This window comes from Odocoileus virginianus, chromosome 17, assembly GCF_023699985.2.
Source record: "Odocoileus virginianus isolate 20LAN1187 ecotype Illinois chromosome 17, Ovbor_1.2, whole genome shotgun sequence".
Taxonomy (NCBI): Eukaryota; Metazoa; Chordata; class Mammalia; order Artiodactyla; family Cervidae; genus Odocoileus; species Odocoileus virginianus.
The window spans coordinates 25,065,113-25,083,994 of record NC_069690.1 but is presented as its reverse complement, the minus strand read 5'-3'; the positions used below and the strand labels follow the sequence as shown (position 1 = coordinate 25,083,994).

General features: G+C 42.8%; 1 long non-coding RNA gene across 1 annotated transcript; it reads left to right on the top strand.

Moving 5' to 3' along the window:
* The first annotated feature begins 1,964 nt into the window (after nucleotides 1-1,964).
* LOC110150134 (uncharacterized) lies at nucleotides 1,965-16,926 on the top strand. Its single transcript, XR_002317658.2, has 3 exons — nucleotides 1,965-2,098; nucleotides 10,830-11,049; nucleotides 16,599-16,926. It is a non-coding gene; the product is annotated as an uncharacterized lncRNA (long non-coding RNA).
* The last annotated feature ends 1,956 nt before the right edge of the window (nucleotides 16,927-18,882 follow it).

Here is an 18,882-nt window from a genome sequence, read left to right as displayed (position 1 = left end):
GGTTGTGGCTGGAGGGATCTTCATTGCAGCACCAGTAGCCTCTCTAGGCCCCTGAGGCATGTGGGATCTTAGTTTCCTGACCAGGGACCAGACCAGCGTCCCCTGCACTGGAAGGTGACTTCTTAACCCTTGGACCACCAGGAAAGTCCTATATCATAACTTTTAGTAGATAACAGGATTTATATTGCAAAGTAACTAAATATGTTTAATAAATACGATAAAATGTCAGATGGATTCTTATCTTTGTTAAATTCCAGGGCGTCCACACTTGAATTAGCTCCAGAGAAAGTTTGCCCAGAACCAGGCAGACTCCTGTCACGCCTATGATGGAGGAACCACCCTTTTGTTTTCTGTGTGGTTCAGGACATCTTCATCATGCTTCAGTCATGAAACGGGCAGAATGTGGGATGGTGAGACCAGGACCCAGCTAAAAGTCCTTACTGCAGACTACATGGTTGGGGAAAGGTCTTTGGAAATACCCTTTCAAGAAGATTCTAGAAGAATATCCAGAGTCAGACCTTCGAGGGGGAATGATTAGGGTGCTATGGAGTTCTTAATTTGGTTGTACATCAGAGTCATATGTGAAGCTTCTTAGAAATAGAGCTCCTGGGGCCAACCTCACAGCCTTTCTCATTGTGCAAATCTGTGGTTCCCAGGACACCTAGGTTGAGAGCCAGTCTCCTTACCATGGCTCACCCACATTGTTCACTTTACCTCTGAGTGTCTAAGCACTTTCCTTTCCTATCTTTGTGTATCACTTAGGCCTCAACTGAAAGTGTCTCTTCAGAGAATCTTCTTTGACTTTACCATCATGTTACCCAGAGACATTCAAACTTTCTGGTGTATTTCACTTTATTTCCCACAGTAGTCCCCCTCTCTCTTTGAATGGCTACTTAGTACTTCACTTGTTTTTGTTCATCTCAGGGGTCATTCTGGGGCTTCCCAGGTGACACTTGTGGTAAAGAACCCGCCTGTCAATGCAGAAGACGTAAGAGATGTGCGTTAGATCCCTGGATTGAGAAGGTGTCCTGGAGGAGGGCACAGGAACCCACTCCAGCATTCCTGCCTGGAGAATCCAGTGGACAGAGAAGCCTGGTGGGTTACAGTCCATGGGTTGTAGAGTCGGACAGGACTGAAGCAACTTTGCATGCATGCACACATGGAGTTGCTCTGGCCTGCCACCTCTTTCTGTATAGCCTGAGAGCTAAGAATGGTTTTTACATTTTTAAATGGTTGGAAAAATGAGAAAAATCAGACTTCCCTGGTGGTGGAGTGGATAAGAATCCACCTTCCCATGCAGGGGATGTGGGTTCCATCCTTGGTCACGAAAATGGGATCCCACCTGCGGCCAGGCAACTAAGCCCCAGTGGGAAAACAAAAGATCCTTCATGCCGCCACTAAGACCCAGACCTGTACAGTCAAAGAAGTAAATTAAAAAAAAAAATATATATAAGGTTATCTACTTTCTGAGCAAGGAGATCCAACCAGTCCATCATAAAGGAGGTCAGTCTTGGGTGTTCATTGGAAGAACTGATGCTAAAGCTGAAACTCCAATACTTTGGCCATCTCATGTGAAGAGTTGACTCATTGGAAAAGACCCTGATGCTTGGAGGGGTTGGGGGCAGGAGGAGAAGGGGATGACAGAGGATGAGATGGCTGGATGGCATCACCGACTCGATGGACATGAGTTTGAGTAAACTCAGGGAGTCTGTGATGGACAGGGAGGCCTGGCATGCTGCGATTCACGGGGTTGCAAAGAGTTGGACACGACTGAGCGACTGAACTGACTGACTGACTTTTTGAGCAGGTGCAACTAAGCCACAGACTTCTTTGAGGGACCTCATGTTGAGAAAATGGCGCTATTAGCATGATCTGAGGGTGGAGTTTGATGTCTGAGGCTCTCTGACATCAAATCGGCACCAAGGGACACTCGCGCATGCCCAGTTGGAACGCCCGCGGTCTCACTGGCTGGAGCTCAAACTGGACGTTGCTGAGTGAACAACATCTCACTCAAAGTTATTCTTGTTTAGGATCCGTGAACCTTAGAGGACATGCACGTTATGGTAAAAACAATTTCAGGCAAGCCTGATCAGTGAAGGTACGTTACAGTGTCTTGTTTATTAATATTAAGCAAGTTAGAGTTTGACAGATTTGACTGACGAGCATCCCTGGTGTCACGTCTTCACGTCGAGAGAGGCTGGACGCATAAATGGAAACAAGGTCAGCGGAAGTCTCCTTGAGGAATGCCCCAAACCTAGGGATTCACCATGAATTTTCACAAAAAAGCAAAATTGGGAGACAAGGCATGTGGTAGCCCTGAGGAGGGGATAATGGTGGGGGAATAAGCAAGGGGGGGCAGTGGGATCCAACATGCCCACCTCACCTGAAGAATCCATGTGCTGCTTTTTTTTTTAATTAACAAATTTTTTCCAGTTGCATTGGGTCTTTGTTGCTGTGTATGGCTTTCTCTAGTTGTCGCCTAGAGACATTAATTGGGCTACATTAGTTGCAGAGCAGGGGCTCTAGAGCTCCGACTTTGGTAGTTTTGGCGCCCAGGCTTAGTTGTCTGGAAGTATATGGGGTCTTCTGGGACCAGGGATCGAACCTGGTGTCTCCTGTACTGGCAGGTGGATTCTTATCCACTGAGCTGCCAGGGGAGTCCTCCCTGTGGTTCTTGGTGGATGGCCTCATGGTGCATAAACAGCCCTGCCTAACTCGGTAGAACCCACTGAGTTCCCCAAGAAACAGGGCATCCTGGGGAATAGCACATCTTTTTATTCCCCTCTAATTTGAAAGATTTTTATTTTTATTTTGGAACTGCACTTCCTGGATAGGGAGCGAGTGAGTTCAGGGGGCCTAACACTGTTCTCATTCTGCAGCCACCAAAGATGATGGTTCCATAATATCCAGTCCAGGTAGGTGGGAGGGGCAAGTGGTAAAGATTCTCCCATCTCCTGGTTTTCCTCTTCCCCTAATTTCCTTAGTAGCCATGGATAGAAGTATCCGATACCTGGAATCCTAGACAATTGCTAGGTTTCCTGTGTTGAAGATTTCACCAGCATATAACATTCTGATATTATGGGTCTGTAGAAAGCAGTTGCCCAGGTGGCACAGTTAATAAAGAATCCTACTGCCAATGCAGGAGACGTGGGTGTGATCCTTTGGTTGGGAAGATCCTCTGAGCAACTGAACACACACAGGGAAGGTGGACCCAAAAGCCTCATAGCCTTGTGAGGACTGGCCTTGCGGTAGGCACTATGAAGGCCCTTAATTTGTGAACCATTTTCCATGGGGTAAGCCCTTCGTAATGACTTTGATGACTTATCCCACCTCTGTGTCACTTAAGATGGTGATCACAGGGGCATGCTGCCATCTTCCTGCTCTTTACCTTCTGCTCTGGCAGCCCTGGTGGTTTAGAGGGTGAACAATCTGCCTGCAATGCAGGAAACACAGGTTCGATACTTGGGTGGGGAAGATCTCCTGGATTAGGAAATGGCAACCCACTCCAGTATTCTTGCCTGGGAAATCCCATGGACAGAGGAGCCTGGCGGGCTATAGTCCATAGGGTCACAAAAGAGTTGAACAAGGCAGTGAATAAATGACAGTATCTTCCATCAGAAACTTTGGAACTCAAATCTCAGAGAGGCCTTGCACTGCCACTTATAGCAGCATTGACTTGGGAACTTTAATGAACTTTGGAGAACATTTAATCCATCATCTTTTTTTTTTTAATTTCTCTCTTTTCCCCCCTTAAATCCTAATTCTCTCTTTTATAAAAATAATTTTATTTATTTATTTTTGGTTGTACTGGGTCTGCATTGCTCTGCATGGGCTTTCTCTAGATGCGGTGAGCAAGGGCTGCTCTTTGATGCAGTGCACGGGCTTCTCTTGTGGTACCCAGACCCCGGGCACAAGGGCTCCAGTAGTTGCACCTGCTGGGCTCAGTAGTCCTGCCACACAGCCTTAGTTGCCCTGCGGTATGAGGGATCTTCCTCGATCAGGGATTGAATCCATGTCCCCTGCGTTGGCAGGCAGTTCCTATCCACTGTGCTACCAGGGAAATCCTAATCCATGATCTTATTGTATTTATTTTTTAAAAGATTTACAGAGGATCTACTGCTTAGGATACATTTTCCTATGTATTTTGGATGGCACAAAGGCATATTAAATATGTCTTTCTTCCTCTCCTCCCTTTTTACTGGCACTCTCTGCCTCGTATCAAATTGTTTATGGTTCTTTATAGACACCACCCTGTTTTCTGCCTCTGTGTTTTTCCTGGAAGGTGCTCCACACCTCACAGCCCCCTTTGATTGGCTGCCTCCTGTCACTGAGCATCTCAGCTTAACTGCTCTCATCTCAGGAAACCTCAATTCTCTCAGTCTGGGCTGGGGATCCTTTTCTTTTTCAGCTTACCCTGGGCACATCTCCATCACTACTTGTAGTACCATGTGATGATGCAGTTATGAATTTGTGTTTGTCATCTCCCCTTGACTCTGGCCTCTCTGTGATTATGGACTAAACCTTTTATCTTTGAGTCAGACCCAGATTCTCCTCTAATAAACACTAGCAGGAGAGAGAAGCCATCATGAGGCTTATAAAAGGGGTATATCAAGGTGGGTGTGGCAGAGATCATAAGAGCAGTAAACGACTAGCATCAAATCACTCTCAGCTTCTTGGCACCAGGCCAGAGCTAGAAATTCACCTCCAGATAAGGAAGCAGCCCACGAAGGAGTCACTTCCTTCCAAACTAAAGCCCTTGAGTCCTAGGGAGGTTTCGTCAAGCACAAAAGCATGAGTCATCTCCAGGTGAGTGTTCTGACGAACAAGGCAGTGAAGAGTAGTGGAGGGATCCCAAGGTGGGGGATCAGGGGATCTGGTCCTGGTTCATGCTTTGTTCCATCTGATCCACTGTGGTCCACCAGGATACCCACTGGCCGGATGGGACTCCCTAATGTCATTCCTGTTTTTTTGGCCGCTTCTGTCCTTCCCCAGATATCTTCTGGTCAGAATACTACTGTCCTTAGGTTTCCCTGGTGGCTCAGTGATAAAACATGTACCTGTCAGTGCAGGAAACATGGGTTTGATCCCTGGTGAGCGAAGATCCCACGTGCCTCGGAGCAGTTGAGCCCTCTGCACTACAGCTGTTGAGCCTGCGCTCCAGGGTCTGGGAGCCACAACTGCTGAAGCCCGCGCACCTTAGAGTCTCTGCTCTGCAACAAGAGAAGCCACTGCAGTGAGATGCCCGTGCACTGCAACTGGAATATAGCCCCCGCTTACTGCACCTAGAGAAAAGCCCACATAGTAACAGTGAGCCAGCACAGCCAAAAATAAATAAAGTATATATCTGTATATATAAGAATAATGCTATCCTTTTAGATCCAGCTCAGATCCCATCTCCTGAGTGAAACCTTCATCTTCCAATCCAGATGTGAAGTGAGAGTGTCGCCTGTTTGCTCTGAACCCCTATGGAAAAATGTATATACCTCTCTTGGGAAGGGGCTTCCCCAGTTGCTCAGATGGTAAAGAATCTGATGTGGGAGACCTGAGTTCCTTCCCTGGATTGGGAAGATCCCCTGAAGAAGGGCATGGCAACTCACTCCAGTATTCTTGTCTGGGAAATCACATGGACCGGAGTCTGGCAGGCTACAGACCATAGGGTCACAAAGAGTTGGCCATTACTGAAGCAACTTAGCATGCATGCCTGCTCTTAGGAAACTTCATTTTGTTCTGCTTCACCATTTTCTTATGAGTTTATCTTGTTTCTCCTACTAAATTACCCCCATTAATTTTTCCCTCCTTGAGAGCAAAGATCATATTTGTGGAGCTTCTCTATTACCTAATTTATGGCAGATGCTCAAATATTTGTTGACTGAAAAATTCCCTTTTATTCAGTAAAGAGTTGTGGCCCATGCATGGACTCTGAGCCACTCATTAGCTGTGTGACTCTGGGCAAGTTACCTAATCTCTCTGTGCATCAGCTTCCCCAGCAGTAAATGGGAATAGGAGTACCTACTGCATAAGGCTGTATTGAGTCAGTGAGCACTTAGCCTGGCTAGTGCTAGTCCAGAGTGCGTTACTCTCTCAGTCATGTTCAACTCTTTGCAACCTGATGGACTATAGCCTGCCGGACTCCTCTATCCATGGAATTCTCCAGGCAAGAATACTGGAGTGGGTTGCCGTTTCCTTCTCCGGGGGATCTTCCTGACCTTGTGATCGAACACGGGTCTCCTGCATTGCAGGCAGATTCTTTACTGTCTGAGCCACCAAGGAAGGCCAGTGCTAGTCCATTCTTCCTTCAAAATATCAGAGCAGGACATACTGTCATTAGTATTGAAACACCAACGGGTAATTGGAATTTTCCCCTCCCTGGTTCAGTGGCTTCTTCCCTTATACCCAAGTCTGACATGGCCGAACCACTAGTGAGATGTAAAACCCTCCTGGAGAGCTTTATTTATTTTTAAAATTAATTAATCAATTTTTGCCTGGGCTGGGTCTTCGTTGCTGCGTGAGGGCTGTCTCCGGTTGCGGTGAGCGAGGGCTTCCCCTTGTGGTGGCTTCTCTTGTTGCAGGGCTTGGGCTCTAGAGCACGTGGGCTCAGTAGTTGTGGCACGAGGGCCTAGCTGCCCCGAAGCATGTGGAATCTTCCCAGACCAGGAGTCGAACCCATGTTTCTTGCATTGGCAGGTGGATCCTTAACCACTGTGCCACCAGGGAAGTCCAGAGAGCTTAACATTGTCCTAGGTATTTGCATGGATTCCTTGGTTTAGGTTTATCTTGGAAAAATAAGATTCTACATTGTGTTTTCCAGTTAATCTCAGAGATTTATTTGTTAATTTGCACTTGTTTTGTTTTTACAAGAAGGAATGCCTTTAACTGGGTTTCTGAGAACCCACAGAGGTTATTCTATTAGTGAAGTTAAGTAGAAATAGAGCAGACATGTTACAGAAGGTTTATAATGACACGTACCCACTCAGGTCCCTGAGTAAAGTCAACATCCTGTGATGATTAACACACTTCTCAACTTAAGTGAAATGAAGACAGTTTTCTATACCAAACAGTCAAACAAACGTAGATTCCTATAACAGTCACAAGCTCTGGGTTACAGCAAATGATACTTAGAATTATGAAAACAGCCCTTCTAATATTGATGGAAAAAGCTCTTTGATCTTTTAGGAAAACTAAAAGAAGGACCTACTGTATAGCACAGGGAACTATCCTTAGTCTTTTGTAGTAACCTATAAGGGAAAAGAATCTGAAAAAGAATATGTATACTCGGCTTTCATATATAAATATGTGTGTAACTGAATCACTTTGCTGGACACCTGAAATTAATGTAATTAACACAACATCAACGATACTTCAATTGAAAAAAAAATGAATAAAATGAGAAGGTAAAAAAAGAAAAAGAAAATGAAAAGATTTTGAATCCCAGTTTTAGCAGGACAGGATACAGAATAAATAATAAATAAAGATTCAACTTATATTTTGTGGCCTCTAATATGTAGACATTTCCTCACCTATTTCTATTTCAAAAATATTTATTTTATGTACTTACTTGGTTGCACCAGGTCTTAGTTGCAGCACACAGGATCTTTGATCTTCTTTGTGGCATCTGGAAACTTTAGTAGTGTCATGCAAACTTGTAGTTACAGGATGTGGGATCTGTAATAGTTCCCTGACCAGGGTTGAACCCGGGGCCCCCTGTATTTTGAGTACAGAGTCCTAGCCACTGAACCACCAGGGAAGTCCCTCCTCACCTATTTTCTTATCTTTCTGTAAAACCAAGGTTAATGACTACCCAGGACTTGCCTTTCTCAAGCACTTCTATCTAAGCCAGAGGTATCTGGTATATAGGTTTTTTAATTCCACTGGGTGAGGTTGGACTATCAGATGGAGGAAGTTGAGATGCTGCAGAGAGAAGGGGTCAGAGGAGGTAACCAGTGGAGTGAAAGGGAGAAGCACATGTTGCTCTGACCGTGTCTCTCTGCTTGCTGTCAAGCACAGTGAAGCTGTACACTGCTGGTGCTCGGCCTGTTTTGCGGCCCTCCACCACAAAAGACTTGTTTCAGAATCTTTTCCTTTTGTAAGGCCTGGGTTGGTCATAAGGTGGTGCTTCTTTTCACAGTCCCTGCGTCTGGTACCTGGGGGTAAGTCCTGAAGGAAAGGGGGTCTTTCCAAACCCCACTTTCTTCCAAGGAGGGGATGAGACTACAGACTCCTTTCTTTGAGGTCTTCCCAGGCACAGCCTGAGCATGTCCGTCTGTCCTCTGCTTCATTCTGGCCGGAGTGGGGAAAGGAGGAGGCTGCCTGGGTGAGCATCATCGTCCTCTGCAGTTGCCTGTCTCCTTTTAAGGACATTGATTTTGTCTTTGTTCTGACAAACAAATAATAAGATTTTCCACGGAGAACTGGACAATCAGAGGAACTTCAAGGCTGGGGGCCTGTTCCTGCTTCTCTACAGCGTTGCCAAGGGGGAAAGGAAAGAGAAAGGGGAAGAGACTCTTGGAAAACTTAACTGCTTCCTGAGAAGGTTTTATATTTCTATTAAAAGTACACTGCACGGACTTCCCTGGTGATCCAGTGGTTAAGACTCCGTGCTTTCCACTGCAGGGAGCACGGGTTCAATCCCCAATTGGGGAACTAAGATCCCTGCATCGCACACAGTTAGGCCTAGATAAATGAAAACATAAATGAAATAAAAAATTTTTAACAAGAATAACAACAAAAGAACACTGCAGTTTACCACCATCACGCACTGAATGCTCCCCTGCGGCTGAGAGGGAGGGCAGGACAGTAACCACGGAGACAGGGCACCGCCAAAAGCAGCAGTCTGGGGTTGGAAAGCTGAGTATTGACTGAAGAAGACAAACAGGCCTGAGGAAATTTGGAGGTTAGCCTTGTTGTTCTCCCTGCTGAGGCACGTTTGGAACCCGTGGGGAAAAGGCTTGATCCACCCCATTTTTCCTCTATTACTTGTCTGTTTCTCCTCTTACTGCAGGAGTTTCTAAACACATCCTGCATGCTGGGGTTTGCTCTGACCCCTGGGTTCCCTGGATGGTATGTGTGCACACGTGTGAGAAGGTTACCTTCATCAGGGAGGCCTTTCCTTCATTCTGAAATTATTTTCTTCCCTCCTCCTTTTCCTACTTTTTAAAAACACAGTGATATTGACAGTATTCCCCTTGCCAAATGTCTTTATTGACACAATTAAAAAGCAAGTATTTGTACTGGAAAAATGTTTTAAAATATATGTTGGGCCCCACAATTTAGATTTCCTGAGTAGTAAAATTAAGAATTGAAAGGTTTGAGAAGCACTGTGTTGTCATACAGTATGTGCCCCTTTGTCAACACAGCCCGTCCACCCGGTTCCTACAGACTGGATGAGCCGTCCTCGCCCCATTCCTATTTGTGGAAATACTCGTCTTCACCCAGGCTCAGCTCAGGATGCCACGCCTGCGAGCACAGCGAGGTTAATAAGAAAAGAGACATACCTCAGAGACACCCCTAGTAGTGTGAGAACAACAAAAGTCATAGTACAAAATGATGGGAAGGGGCAGATGGAAGGATTATTCAATAAATAAATGGGAGATACAAGTGGCCAGTAAGCATATGGAAAAAGTACTCTCCCTGACTAGATACCAAAGAAAGACAAGTGAAAACATCAGAGGTATACTGTTTGTCAGTTATGAAAAGTAAGCATATTTTAAGTATTGTTAGTTGTAAGTATTTGGGGAAAGTCTCAAGATCTGCTGGCATAAACTGGTAGATGAAAGAAGGATCCAGTTACCAACAGAAGGAAAAGAAACACTGGGTAGGTAAAAACAGTAAGGACCCATTGCAGAAGTTTTCAATTTTTGGCCTTTTTTTTTTTCCTGAATAAATTCCCAGAAATACAATTATTGCATGAAAGTGTATGGACACATTTAAGGCTCTTGTTTCTTTCCCAAATGACGATGCTGATTTATCCTCCCATTAGTACAGCAGAAAACCAAGCTTTGAAAATTAAAGATAGGGTCTTCCCTGGGGGTCCAGTGGTCATGACTCTGTGCTTCCAATGCAGGGGGCCATCCCTGGTCAGGGAACAAATATCCCACATGCCACGCAACCCAGCCAAAAATTAAAACTGAAGAAAAAGTAACAACCTATGAACCAAGCAAAAAAGTACAACAGAACTGCTATGGATATATTTAAGCGAACTGTTGAGTCTTGGGACCCTCAGGAGTCTAGTCCTGGCTCTTGGTTATAGGCTTGACTTGCATACCAAACTGAGCTATGAGCAAAACTCCTGCTTTTTATGTCTCATTGTGTGCAAGGATGAGAAGAGAGGCTTGGACTAGTTTATTTTATTTTATTTTATTTATAAAAATTTTTTTTTTTAAATTTTATTAAAAATTGTTTTATTTTTGGCTACACAGGGTCTTCGCTGCTGCACACAGGCTTTTTCTAGTTGTGGCAAGCAGTGGCCACTCTTCGTTGCGGTGCACGGGCTGCTCACTGGGGTGGCTTCTGGTTGTGGAGCAGAAGCTCTAGGTGCAGGAGTTTCAGTAGCAGCTCAAGGGCTGTAGAGTGCTGGCTCAGTAGTCATGGTACATGGGCTTAGTTCCTCTGTGACATGTGGGGTCTTCCTGCACCAGAGATTGAACTCATGTCACCTGCATTGGCAGGCGGATTCTTATCCACTGAACCACCAGGAAAGTCCCAGGAGTAGTTGATTTTAAAGATCTCTTGTAGCATTAATATTTTATAACTCTGTAGCAGTTTTTATACAGCTTTCAAAGGTTTGGGACGTTTAACAGAGGAATAATGGCTGACACTGTTTTTTTCCCTAGGAGCCAGGACAGGTTGATACCCAGCAGAAGGAGTCCTGAGCAGGAAAAGTGCATGGAATGTCTGGTGTCAGTCTGTGACTCACCATTCTTGCTCATTGGTACACGTAAGACCTCCTTTGGGGACCCGCACAATTACCTGGGGAGCACTTTGCCTGGATTTGTGGGTCTACATTGTGAGGTAGAGAAAAGATCTACAGAAGATGAAGAGGAAGCATATTAGGTATGTCCTAACTGTACTTTTAGTCTACAATTATTTATGGAACACTTGCTGTGTGCCAGGTGCTTTCCTAGGTTCTAAATACTAATACTTAGCAGTAAGAAAAAAAATTTATTTCCCTCAGTGAAGATTCTCATGAAAGGAAAAAGCAATAAACAAAGCAAATAAGTGAAATACATAGTATGTCAGATGGTGACAAATTCTATGGAGAAAAATAAAGAGAATAAGAGGGAATTATGGGAAAGATCACAATTTAAAGATTTTAGAGCATTTTTTGTATTTTAAAATTTTTAATTGGAAGATAATTGCTTTACAATGTTGTATTGTTTCTGCTGTACAACATTGGGGATCATCATAATTATATATATATATATATCCCCTCCTTCTTGAGTCTTCCTCCCACCCCTGCTTTTTAGAGCAGTTGTAGGTTCACAGCAAAATTGAGAAGATAATGCAGAGATTTCCCATAGACCTCCTGTCTCCACATATGGGCAGCCTCCCACATTATCAACATCCCCCCATCCTGGTCAGCTTGGTACATTTGTTAACAATTGATGAACTTACATTAACACATCATCAACATTATTCAAACTCCATAGTTTACACCAGGGTTCGCTTTTGGTGTGCTCAGCCTCTCACATTAGCAGCACTCCCCCTGCCCCTGCCCCCAATCAGCTTGGTACGTTTGTTACAATTGATGAACCTACACTGACACATCTTCAGCATCCAAAGTCCATAGTTAACATTAGGGTTCACTCTTGGTGCTGTGTATTCTGTATGTTTGGACAAGTGTATGATGACATGTATCCATAGTGTCATATAAAGCTGATTCCAAGAAAAGGAAGATATTGAATAATATCCTCTGAACTGAGAAGGAACTTTGAGTTAGAAAAATGAAGGGGCAACTTCCTAAACTACAATTACAAAGTTTCTTGTGGGGAATTTACATATAAGCAGCTGGACAATCCAGAAGGTACAGAGGGATGGAAAGGGGCCAAAGCTAAAAATAGAATCTGAAAAAAAAAAAAAAAAATAGAATCTGACTAGCCTGTGAGAAGCAGGGCTGCACAGACTGGAACCTTGGTTTTTTCCTACCCTTGGGGGGTATCATAATCTGCATCAGCAAGAGGCATTCTTTCAGTTTTCATATCAGATGAAGGTAAGGGTAAAAGTTGACAGAGAACTTCCCTGGCTTGGGCACATTCTTTGTGAATGTTCAGTGAATGAATGTTTTGTGAATGTTCAGTGAATGTTCAGTGAATGTGAAGTTCAGTAATGAGAGGGGAGAACTGCAAGCCTAAGAGGGAACTGACAGTATGGAGTCAGTGTGGTTCAGCCACACTCTTTGCTCAAAAAATCTTCTGTGCTCTTCCTGTTCATCCCACCTTCCTCCCAGCCCCTGGCTGATCTTTTTACTGCCTCCATAGTTTTGCCTTTCCCAGCATGTCATAGAGTTGGAATCATACTGTATGTGACTTTTTCAAGTTGACTTCTTTCACTAAATAATATATATTTCAGTTTTATTAATGTCTTTTCATGGCTTGGTAGCTCATTTCTTCCTGGCAATAAATAATCCTCCATCTTCCGGATGAGCCACAGTTAATCCATTCATCTACTCAAGCACACCTTAGTTGCTTCCAAGTTTTAGTAATTGTTGATAAAATTATTTTCAGCATCTACCTGCAGGTTTTTGCGTGGATGTAAGTTTTCAACTCCTTTGGGTAAATACTGAGAACGTGATTGATAGATCATATGGTAAGTGTAGGGTTAGCGTTGTAAGAAACTGCCAACTGTCTTTCAAAGTGACTGTACTATTTTGCATTCCTATCAGCAATGAATGAGAGTTCCTTTTGCTCCATGTTCCTGCCAGCATTTGGTGTTGTCAGTGTTCTGGATTTTAGGTATTCTAATAGGTGTGTTTTTTTTTAATTCAATATTTATATATTTGGCTGCTCCAGGTCTTAGTTGCAGCTTTCGGGATCTAGTTCCCTCACCAGGGATTGAACTCAGGCCCCCTGCATTGGGAACATGGAGTCAGCCTCTGGACCACCAGTTAAGGTTCCTCTAATAGGTGTTTTAATGGTGTCTCATTGTTGCTTTAATTTGCATTTCTCTGATGACATATGATGTGGAGCATCTTTTCATATGTTTGTCATTTGTGTATCTTTGGTGAGGTGTCTCCTAAGCTAGCTGTTTAGTCTCCTCTCTTTTTATATGATTGTTGCTACTCTGAAGCCTTTTTTAAAAAAAGTCTTTATTAAATTTGTTACAATATTGCTTCCGTTTTATACTTTGTTTTTTTGGCTGTGAGGCATGTGGGATCCTAGCTTCCTGACTAGAGATGGAACCAGCACCTCCTGCGTTGGAAGGCGAAGCCTCTGGACCACCAGGGAAGGCCCTCCTCAACACTTTAAATATTTCACTTTACTCTTTTGATTGATTGGTTTCTGAGAAGTTGTATGTATTTTTTATCTTTGCTCCTCTGTAAGTGATGTATGTTTTCTTTCTGGCTTCTTTCAGAATTTTTCTTTATGTTTGATTTTATGTAGTTTGAAAATGATATGCTTAGGTATAGTTGTTTTTTCTTTTTTTTTTTGAGGAGGGGGCATTTATCCTGCTTGCTCCCTCTTGGTTTTCTGGATCTGCCATTTTGTGTCTGATGTTAATCAATTTGAGGAAATTCCCATTACACTTGTCACACTTTTTGTAGTTGTCCCATAGTTCTTGGATATTTTGTTTCTGTTGTTTAGTTTTAGTTTTCTTTGATTTTTATTTTTCTTATTTTATTATTATTATTTTTCTTCTTTGATTTTTAATTTGGAGTTTTCTCTTGAGATATCCTTCAAGCTCAGAGATTCTTCCTCAACTCTGCCCTGTCAGCTCACAAGCCCATCAAAAGCATTCTTCATTTCTGTTAGAGTGTTTGATCGTTAGTATTCCTTCTTGGTTATTTCTCAGAATATACACCTCTTTTGCTTACATTGCCCATCTCTTCTTGCACACTATTTGTTTTACTGATTATATTAGAGTCCTTAGCATTTAATCATAGTTGTTTTAAATTCCCTGTCTGATAATTCCAACATTCCTCCATGTCTGGTCCTGATGCTTGCTCTGTCTCTTGAAGCTGCGTATGCTCTTAGTATGCTTCATAACTTTTTTTTTAAGATTTTTGTCTTGATGTGGACCATTAAAAAAAAAATCTTCATTGAATTTGTTACAATATTGCTCCCATTTTTAAAATGTTTTGGTTTTTTGACCACAGGCATGTGGGACTCTTAGTTCCCTGACCTGGGATCAAACTGGGGCCCTCAGCAGTGAGAGCAGGGAGTCTAACCACTGGACTGCCAGGGGATTCCTGACAGGGAGTGTTTTATAGGCCAGTGATTAGGTCTCAGTCATTTAGTGAGCCTGTGCCTCTGCATTGTGAATTTCTTAAGTGTTTCTCAGGTTTTTTTTTTTTCTCTCTACCTTTTTTCTGACCCACTTGGGTGGGACAGATGGTTATAGGAGGCTGAAGTTGGGTATTTCCCTTTCTGCAGGTCTGTTAGGCTTGATGAAACCCTGGCAGGTTAAGTTCTGATTAGCTAGTTTCTCCTGAGGGCAGTCCTTGTTAAGAACCAAGTGCTCTGCAGTATTTCAAAATAGTTCCTTTTCTTCTTCCCTAGCTACAAGCACAAGGAGATTTTTCTCCAGTATTACTGCAAGAAGTTGATTGAGTTCTTGAAGATAAAATTCACAAAAGCATGCCCCTCCCACCCTTGGAACCACGTCCTTTTGAAGATTTAACTCTAAGACTTGTCCACACTCTCGGAATTGTTTCCAGTAATTCTCCAAGTTTCAGTTCCAGTGTCCCAAGCCCAACACTGGTTCCAGTGGAGGTTTCTGCTCCAGTGTGATGTGATTCTCTGCAGTTACCTGTTTCTCCAACTTTGGGGGGTAGTTTTTTGCCCTATGACCTTACTTCTTTTATGGATCTCAGAAGTTTTTGATTTTTCAGCTTGTTTAGCTTTTTACCTTAGAATGTCAGTTTCCAAGCCCTGTAGCTGTGGGACCAGAAAGGGCAACAGATTACAGTTTTAAATAATGCACTCCCTTAACTTCCTTGCTCTGTCATAACCTCACCTGCCTGAATTCACACCTCAGCATTTGTCTCTTTTCTAGATGTCACAGGTTTTTCAATTTAATTTTTAAGATGAGCAATAATTTTCTGTGGTGCAGAAAATGAACCTAAATGGTACCAGCACCCAGCTTTTCTCCCTAGAATAAGGATCTCAATCCTGTTAGAGATAGGCTGTGCATATACAGTCACATCTGTGGTATTTTCCTCCCTCTGTTTTTTTAAAATTTATTTTTAATTGGAGGATAATTGCTTTACAGTGTTGTGTTGGTTTCTGCCCTATAACAGTGTGAATCAGCCATAAATAAGCATATGTCCCCTCGCTCTTGTACCTCCCTCCCACCCACCCCACTTTGTTTTTGTTTGTGTGTTTTTGGTTATGTTCAGTTCACAATTGATAATGCTCAGTAAAGACTATTCTGAACCTTATTTTCATTTTTAAGGTAGTTCCATATTGGTTTACACAGAGCTTCCTCATTCTTAGTCATGGCTACAAAGTGTCTCATTTTATGCTTGTATCATAATTTAGCTAACCACTTCCCTTTGATCCATTTAGACTGTTTCAAACCATTTGCTATTATGAACAATTTTGCACGAAATAACCTTGTACAATTGTGATTTTACACACAATGAAGTCTATCTGTAAAACATGTTCTTAGAAGTAGAATTTCTCTGTCAAAAGTAGACACGTTTTTTGATTGGGAAAATTTGTTCCTGGAATTTGTGTCAATTTGCATTCCTCAAGTAATGAACAAGGGCTCATGTCCCCCCCACCCCCCAACAACAAAGTTTTATCAATTTTTTAAAAATTTTTTACCAGTGAGCTAGGTGAAAATGTGACATGTGGGGCCAAAAAATGTATATCATATTCCACATAGGATAATTCATACTGGAGAAAAATCATAAACAATGAATTTTATGAGAGTTTTCAAAGGGAAATTGGAATTTGTTAGGTGTTGTTGAATCATAGTGGAAAAAACCCAATGAATGTAAGGAATGTGGGGAAACTTTTTTAGGTGGTAATCTTGACTCGCTGAACATCAGAGAATTCACAGTGGAAAATTGCCATAGGAATGTAATGAGTGTGAGAAAAGTTTCTAGAAGAGTTCATACCTTGTTCAACATCAGAAAATTCATTTGAGACAAACCCCTGTGAGTATGTTGAGTGTGGAAGAGCCCTCAGCTACAGCTTAGGTCTCATTGAACATTGGTGAATTCATACTGGAAAAAATCTTATGAATGTAATGAGTGTGGGGAAACATTTAGATATAATTCAGCCTTAACAGTTCAGAGACTTCATGTTAGAAGAGAAACCATTTAAATATAATGACTGCAGGAAAACCTTTCCTCAGAGTCCACATCTCATTCTATATCACTGAGTCGACTCATGAGAGAAACCCTATAATTTATTGAATGCTGTAAAACCTTTAATCAGCTCTTGAACATCGAACAATTCATTCTGGAGAGAAACCCTGTGAATAACGTCACCAAGTGTTGGAAGGTCTTCAGTTATACTGATGGTTGAAACCCAGAGAATTCATACAGGAGAGAAACTGGCTGTGATAAATGCGGACATGAAAAAAAAAAAAAGAACAAAACCATGGACATGCTCGCTGACCTAGGTGAAGCTTTACAACAACATCAAAGACTTCATTTCGGGGAAGAATCTTATGAATGTAATGAATGTGGTGATACCCTCACTAGACCTGTGCCTGAGAATCTGCTTCTGAAAAAAGAGACAATAAAAACTTGAGCAATTGGAATGTTTCTGTGTATTTATTTTGTGATGCGAAGCTGCTGGCAGATCCCTGTATGCACTGCCTCGGTTCATACATTTCTTACGTGAGTCCTTGATCAAATGGTAAACGTGGAAGAAAGTTTGTTTACATTTCCTCTTTCTAAATCATCAGAAGTACCATGCCAGTTGGAAAAGCATTGGACATAATCCTTGGAAATTAATGGAAGCTTTCTGACTTGTCGTGCCATGTAAGTAGTTCAAATGTCCTTGTCAGTCAGGGTCAGAGCTCCTGTTAGCTCTTGTAGTAATTTTCTACTGGAATTAGGGAAATTCAAGAAGACCTTGAACTGAAGGGTCCTGGCAAGCTTTCCACCACCAAGAAGTAGTTTATATTGGGAAGAAAGATTCCAGGGTGCTGTGATATAAGAGCCCTCATACCTTTGAAAGGGTTAAAGGGTGGATTGTCCCTGGTAAAAATGAGAGAAGTGGATGCTGACTAATAAAGTTATTTTCTGAAACTTAATGTTGATTGAATTAGCCACTGGGATGGTGTATATTAAAGAGGAGGATGTGAAGATGCATTCATGCTTGTGAGAATTAATGCTCGATTGTTTACCAGAACCCAGTTTCTGTGTTTCTTCTCAAACTTGCCCATTTCCTCTCAACACATGCAAGACTGGGGGTACAGGTTTCCGAGTAGTTACCCTTTCAAGACAGAATGTGAGGCCAGGACGAGAGTGAGTGTCTGAGGTACGGAATTCCTGGAGGCATTTGGTCTCTTGCAGGACCTTGTGCCTCTCTTGGCTCAGTCTAGTCCTGGCCCTTCAGGGAAGCCCTAGAGCTTGGATGGCTTGCTTGGAGGGGACTGAATGGAAATTTGGATTTTAGGGGGTCTTGGAACAGCTGGAGCAGAGAGGAAGGGAAGGAAGGAAAAATGAAGGAAACATTTGGGAGGAAGCTAGCTGAGGGAAAGAGCTGTAGGAATGGGCTTAGTCACAGGGCCACGGTTGGAAAAACTGAGTGGCTCTAAGACACAGATCTCCCATCTTCTGAGGCACCAGTAATGGCCCTCCCTGTGTCCACAGACTCATTTACTAAGTGCCACCATGCTTGATGCATCACTGTTAGATGCATGCTTTGAGACTTCCCTTGGCAGTCTGGTGGTTAAGACTTTGCCTTCCAATGCAGGGGGTGTGGGTTCAATCCCTGGTCTGGGAGTTAAGATCCTACAATGTCTCTCGGCTTAAAAACCAAAACATCAAAAGAAGCAACATTGTAACAGATTCAATAAAGACTTTATAAATAGTCCACATCAAAAATCTTAAAAAAAAAAAAAAAGGTTTGGTTGGACTCTTCCCAAGGCCTTCAGAAGTTAGCTCACATAATGTTTCTTTATCATAAAGGTGTTGGGGTTATTATTATTACTTTTTATGGCTTTGTTATAACAATAGAGAGAGTTCGGTGGTCTGGGCTGCCAAACTCTGCCCATTCATTCCCAAGATTTCCAAGGCTGGCCCTTAACCAGATCCTGGGGGATAACCTTTGAGCCCTTGGGATATCTTGCGTGCTAAGAGAATTTGTATATCTGAGGCCTTGGGCCATACCAGATAGTTTATGTTAACAATGTGATGCATGGTGAACACCTGTTTTTGTATGCCTAGGGGCTTGGGCCACACTGCATCTGGGCCAAAGACTGAATAGCTAAGGTCAGTCACACTGGCATTCCATGCTTCCACGACTGACCCCCGGCAGAAATCTTGAACTGCAAGGCTTGAGCTTCCTTGGTTGGCAGCGCCATGTATGTGTTGTCGTACATTGTTGCTGGGAGAATTATGCACTGTCTGTTTGATTCCCCGGGAGAGGGAGAACCAGAAGTTTGTGTCTGGTCTCTCCTGAACTCCACCCCATGCACCTTTTCTCTTTGCTAATTTTTTTTTCTTTGATTTGATTTTTGATTTTTCTTTTCTTTCTTTCCCTCATG